Genomic DNA, 5,631 nt, shown 5'->3' with positions numbered 1-5,631 from the left:
ACTCTTGTTCTCTTATAGCTTATATGGTCCCTTTTTTTCTGTTTAAAGCAATCTAATTTGTAAAATGAAGATCTAAATGTCAAAAGGATGAAGAAGAAACAACTTTGAAGCACGTATTACCCCATCTTAATTATCTCAAAATTAAGGAAGGAAGGAAAGAAGAAGCAGCTAGTCATGACTTGTTTCTTGATAATTAAAGCATACAACAACAACAACATATTTAAAGGGAAGAAAGTGTCTGATCAATCAATTGATCTTATCTGTGTTGACTATATGGAATTAAAAATGGAGAATCGTACGAGGGCAGGTGGTATAAATGAAAGGTGACAAGAACATATATTTGTACATGTATCGTGACAAATATAATAATATATAACAGAGACTTCATGCCTTGGTCATCTCTCTCTGTTTTTTTTGGGGGGCCAGATGCCTTGGTGAACTTTGAATTTATACCATCCACTATTTTATATATAATTACGGATCGAACTAAAACAAAATACTTTTTGTTGGTAGGTGTAATTCATTGGACATAGATTTAATTTTTAAATTTTTTTTGATTTCGTAGAATTTTTTTTAACCGTTACGAGTGATATCAAGATGCCGTTGTGTTGGGATATCTTATCCATCTTTCCAGAAAAATAGATATCCCCAGAAAAGATTTTTAATTCAATTCTTTTTTTTTTCTTCTCCACTTGAACCAATCTGCCTACTTGACTTCTTATATTGACAGTGATTGGTGTATCTACTCCAATGATACTATTGTTACGTACCATTATGGAAGAAGATTCAAGTAAAATATGCACTCCCTTGAGAATAAAAAAATCGATCTACTTTGATTTGGTATTTTGGCTTCAATTCTTTGACTCCTCGATACTCAATTAAATCCTCTTTTTTGAAATTGGAATGAACTCCTATAGTCCTATATTTAGTAATTCCTGAACTCTTTTTTCTGTATTGAGGATCATCGAAATAAGCCAGAATACTATTTCTACGAAAAATGCCATTGATAGGTATTCCAATCGAGATACCGGAAGGAGGCATTAGTTCTTTGTCTCGTTCTCGAATCGATTGGAATGGAATGATGAATCTATTTCTTCTCCTCTTTGCCAATAAATCTAAATTCTCGTGGAGAATAGCAGGATATATGCAATTAAAATGACCCATACATAGGATTTGATTAAGCGCTGAATAATAAGGAATCCTGCTTTTTTTTATCAGAAGGATTTGAACTAAAGAATTTGTGTCTTATTTGAAATTGATGGTTACTTACTACAAGGTTAGAAATATATCTTCCTTGAGCAGAAAGAGAATGAATGCTCATTTGATCTTGATCCTTGTTGAGTGAAAAAGAGGTTGTGCTGGACCTGTACAACCTTCCTGATAATATCCATAAATGACTTGTTTTTGGTAAGATATGGGCATTACTATATGTAAATTTGGGTACATGGTACACATCGATACTCCAATGCATCTCTCCCTCTGAGTTAGAATAGATATGTTTTCGGACCCTCTCTTTAAAATTAAAAGTGTATGTTCCTGCACGAATCTCAGCAAACACTTGTTCTGATTCTACATATTGATCGTTTTGAGCTAATAGAAAACTTTTTGGTGGAATAGCAATGTTATGTAGAATATTTTCACTTTTAATAGTTACATACAAGTTTATATAACATAGAAAAGCAGGGTGCCTATGACCTGTACGTGTAGAATGAACCAAATCCTTATTGAATTTGATTTTTCCATTAGAGGAGGCCCGTACATGTTCTGCAGTACCCCCTGTGAATACTCCACCAGTATAAAAAGTTCCTAATGTTAGTTGAGTGCCCAGTTCTCTAATAAATTAACCCGCAATAATACCTACAGCTTCTCCCAGTTCTACCAGGTCGCCATGAGTAAGACTCCGGCCATAACATAATCGGCAGATCCAAGATGTACTCCTACAAGTAAAAAGGGTTCGAATAGATATTGGTTGTGTTTGAAAGGTTATGAATCAATTGACAAGTCCAATCCCAATATCTTGATTTCGAATGGCAATGCATCGTGAAAAAATATATATATCGTCTGCTAATACACGACCAATTAATGTTTGTATCAAAATTCTTTCCGGCATCATCCCATTCCAAGGACTCACAGAAATCCCTCAAATGGTGCCACAATCCGTTCTACGTACAACAATGTGTTGAACTACTTCAACAAGTCTACGTGTAAGATATACAGCATCTGATGTTCGTACAACAGTATCCACAACTCCTTTGCGGGCTCCGTAGCAAGAAATGATATATTCTGTTAAAGACAGTCCTTCACATAAATTGCTTTGAATAGGTAAATCAATCATTTATCCTTGTGGATCCGACATTAATCCTCTCATACCTACTAATTAGTGTACTTGAGATGTATTTCCTCTAGCTCCTAAAAAAGACATTGTATGGATTGGATTAAAAGGGTCAGTCATCCTAAATTCTTATCGCAAATATTCACTTGTAGCATACCATATCTCAATGGATTGGCGTAATTTTTCTACCGCATGCACATTCCCATAATGATGGTGTTTTTCCAAAATCAAACTTTGTTATTCAGCATCTTGTACTAGCCATCCCTTAAAAGATATTGTTAAAAGATCATCAATTCCTAATGAAATGGATGTAGCAGTAGCTTGTCAGAACCCTAGAGTTTTTACTTGATCCAGGATGTGTGATGTATATGCCATTCCAAAGTGATCTATTAATTTGCTTATAAGTCATTTAATTAGCAGTTCCGTCAATTACTTTATTGTGAAATACTAGGTTGGCTTGTTCTGCTATAAGTACCTCTATATTCCGCTTAGTGGGGTTCGGTTCGACAATAGGTTTGAGTCAATGATTGGAAAACTTCCTTTTCTTCATCTTGATTCGTGTAGAAATTTAAGAACTATGATCCAAGTTGAACCGAAGAAACTCGAATTGACATCAGTATCATAAATTTACTTAGCTTAGATACCATCTATATGATCAAATACTATATGAATAGGCCCTACAAAAGCCTTGTATAGCTTCTTTGATAAATCTATGGAGTTCCCCAAACCAAATAATCTATTTATCTTATTATTAATCAAAAATTTCGTATATAGCTAGAATGACGCTCACAAATTGCAAATACTAATTTGGTAAGAATTAATTAGATTGAAGCTATAGCATCATCATTAGCTAGAATCAAAATATCCACGAGATCTGGTTCACAATTCGTATCGATTAAACAAATCATTGGAGTTCCTAAAGTGATACATTCTCGAAGAGCCGTATATTCTTCTTGCTAATCAACGATTATTCCAATATAGGGTAACCCCATCATATATTTAATGCCGCCCAGATATGTTTCTAAGCGAGATAATTGTCTCTTCAACATAGCGGCATCTCTTTTCGAAAGATAGTTGAGTCTCCCCATCTTTTATTCCATTTTCAAGTCCCTAAACTTATAAAGTCTCTTTTCTGTAGTATACCAATTCGTTAACATACCATCGAGCCATTTTTTATTAACATAATGACACCGAGCTCTTATTGTAGCCCGCACTACTGAATCAGCTGCTTTATTTTTGGTACCAACAATTAAGAATTGTTTTCCACTACTTTCTGCATCAAAAACTAAATCACAAGTTTCTAATAAAAAATAAGTAGTTCTAGTAAGATTTATAATATGAATACCCTATGCTTTGCAGATATATAAGGTGCCATTCTAGAATTCCATTTTCTAGTACCATGGCCAAAATGAACTCCTGCTTCCATCATCTCTTCCAAAGTTATGTTCCAATATCTTTTTGTCATTTATCCCCACACTTTCTCTCTCTCTTTTTTAAATAAAAAAAGAATTTGAAAAAAAAAGAGATCAGGTATCCTGAAATAGAAATCAATAATTGTTCCGATGGAACCTTCTCTTCTACTGAAGATTGGCCATTGATACACGATCAGGCCATTCATTTTTTTTCTATTCGGTATTATCTTTATTACTATTACTAAATAAAATGACCGCATTGAAAGGAAAGGGATGAATCCGCTCTTAGGAATGATTAAATCCTTGAAATGATTTCTCTGATATATCACATAAATTCTTTGAAATGAAAAAAAAAGATTCTCTGTGGTGGAACAAAATATCTCTCGTTTCTGCCTTGAGAATCTTTTTTTTTCTTTCAAAGTAATCTTGTTATGTTGCCTTGAAATTGAACGGTGCATTAATCTTTTAAATCTAGTACCAATGGGTATCATCCCTCCTAAAACAATGTTCTCTTTCAAACCTTTCAACCAATTGATACAACCCCGGAGAGTGGCCTTTGCTAAAACTCAAGCAGTTTCTTAAAAACTCGCTTCGGATATAAAACTTTGAGTATTCAGAGATGTTTTCGTTATTCCCAATAATAGGGCTCGGTAACAGCTCGCTTCTTCCAAAGCACGTCTCGTTTGTTCAGCTTGCAACAATCCAATTAGTTCACCGAGTGAAAAAACATTAGACATTCCATCTTCTGAAACCAATACTTTTGATGTTATTTGATGCACAATAATTTCTATATGTCTATTATGGATCTGCACCCCTTGGGATCGATAAACCTTTTGGATCTTATTAACTAAAGAAATACGACTTTACGCTATAATTAGCTCAGCACCAATCAAGAATCCCCAAGGAATGCCAAGAATTCTTGTTATACGCTCGTTCCAACCCTCAACTCTCTTTTCTAGGTTCATCGGTAATGAATCAATCAAACGCACTTCTAATACCTATTCCACTTTTGAAAGACCCTGTGTTATATCACTAGACCTCAATTTTTCATATATAAATGTAGCATTTCTCAATAATGGCCATGAACAGTTGCTCCTGGAGTCACCAAATAAGGGTTAGCTGATCTTATTACTACAGAATCAATTTGAACAATTAGAACTTGACCCAATTTTAGGTGTGGTTCGTTTTTAGCTATACGTACATTTTCACAAAGAAATTGCCCAAAGTTAATTATTGTACATGTTTTTCACAAAAATTATAATGATAATTATGATAGAGAACATGGCAATTAAAATGGAATGGATTCAAAATGATGTTACTGCATGGATCAAGCTTATAAATTCTCCCATTTTTGCCCATTAAATAATATTTAAATACTTGAAAAGTTTTCTTTAAATTGTCAAGTTGCAAATATTTAGTTATCGAGATCTGATTATGAATTATTAAATGGTAAAATGAATAAAACTTTGCAACTTGAAGGGCTATTCCTAAAGGGCCTAACGAATTCCTAATTGGAATTAGAGGATCTCTTTTAATTGATTCTTTTATCACATTGTGATATTTTACATTATTGAATGGGACCTTTTGAAAACAATGATCCGATGACAAATTTATCAAAGATCGGCATTCCTTATTTCTATTCAACAAGATACGAATAGTTCTATGATTTTGGCTAAGTGATTGTTGAATCTTTGCCTTGCAATAAATAGAATAAAATGGATTGATATTAGTACGATCTGACTCATTATCAGCGATCAATCTTGAACTGGACAGATCATTTCTTTTTCTAATATATGAAATACGAGATTTCACTAAGTCAATTCGTAGAAAATTTCAAATCAAACCAGTTGTACTTACTTCAATAAAAGAAGCATGGGTCTCTTCAAT

The 5,631-nt window shown here is 33.6% G+C and overlaps 2 pseudogenes; both read right to left on the bottom strand.

Annotated features, from left to right (window-relative positions):
• Nucleotides 1-256: 256 nt before the first annotated feature.
• LOC129317277 (DNA-directed RNA polymerase subunit beta''-like) lies at nucleotides 257-2,946 on the bottom strand (annotated as a pseudogene).
• A 141-nt stretch (nucleotides 2,947-3,087) lies between these two features.
• LOC129318936 (30S ribosomal protein S2, chloroplastic-like) lies at nucleotides 3,088-3,797 on the bottom strand (annotated as a pseudogene).
• Nucleotides 3,798-5,631: the final 1,834 nt, after the last annotated feature.

Source organism: Prosopis cineraria, unplaced genomic scaffold, assembly GCF_029017545.1.
Source record: "Prosopis cineraria cultivar Desert tree isolate PC_DT_omini unplaced genomic scaffold, ASM2901754v1 PC8, whole genome shotgun sequence".
Classification (NCBI taxonomy): domain Eukaryota; kingdom Viridiplantae; phylum Streptophyta; class Magnoliopsida; order Fabales; family Fabaceae; genus Prosopis; species Prosopis cineraria.
The sequence above is the reverse complement of the archived record's forward strand: the minus strand, read 5'-3'. Positions and strand labels throughout refer to the sequence as shown.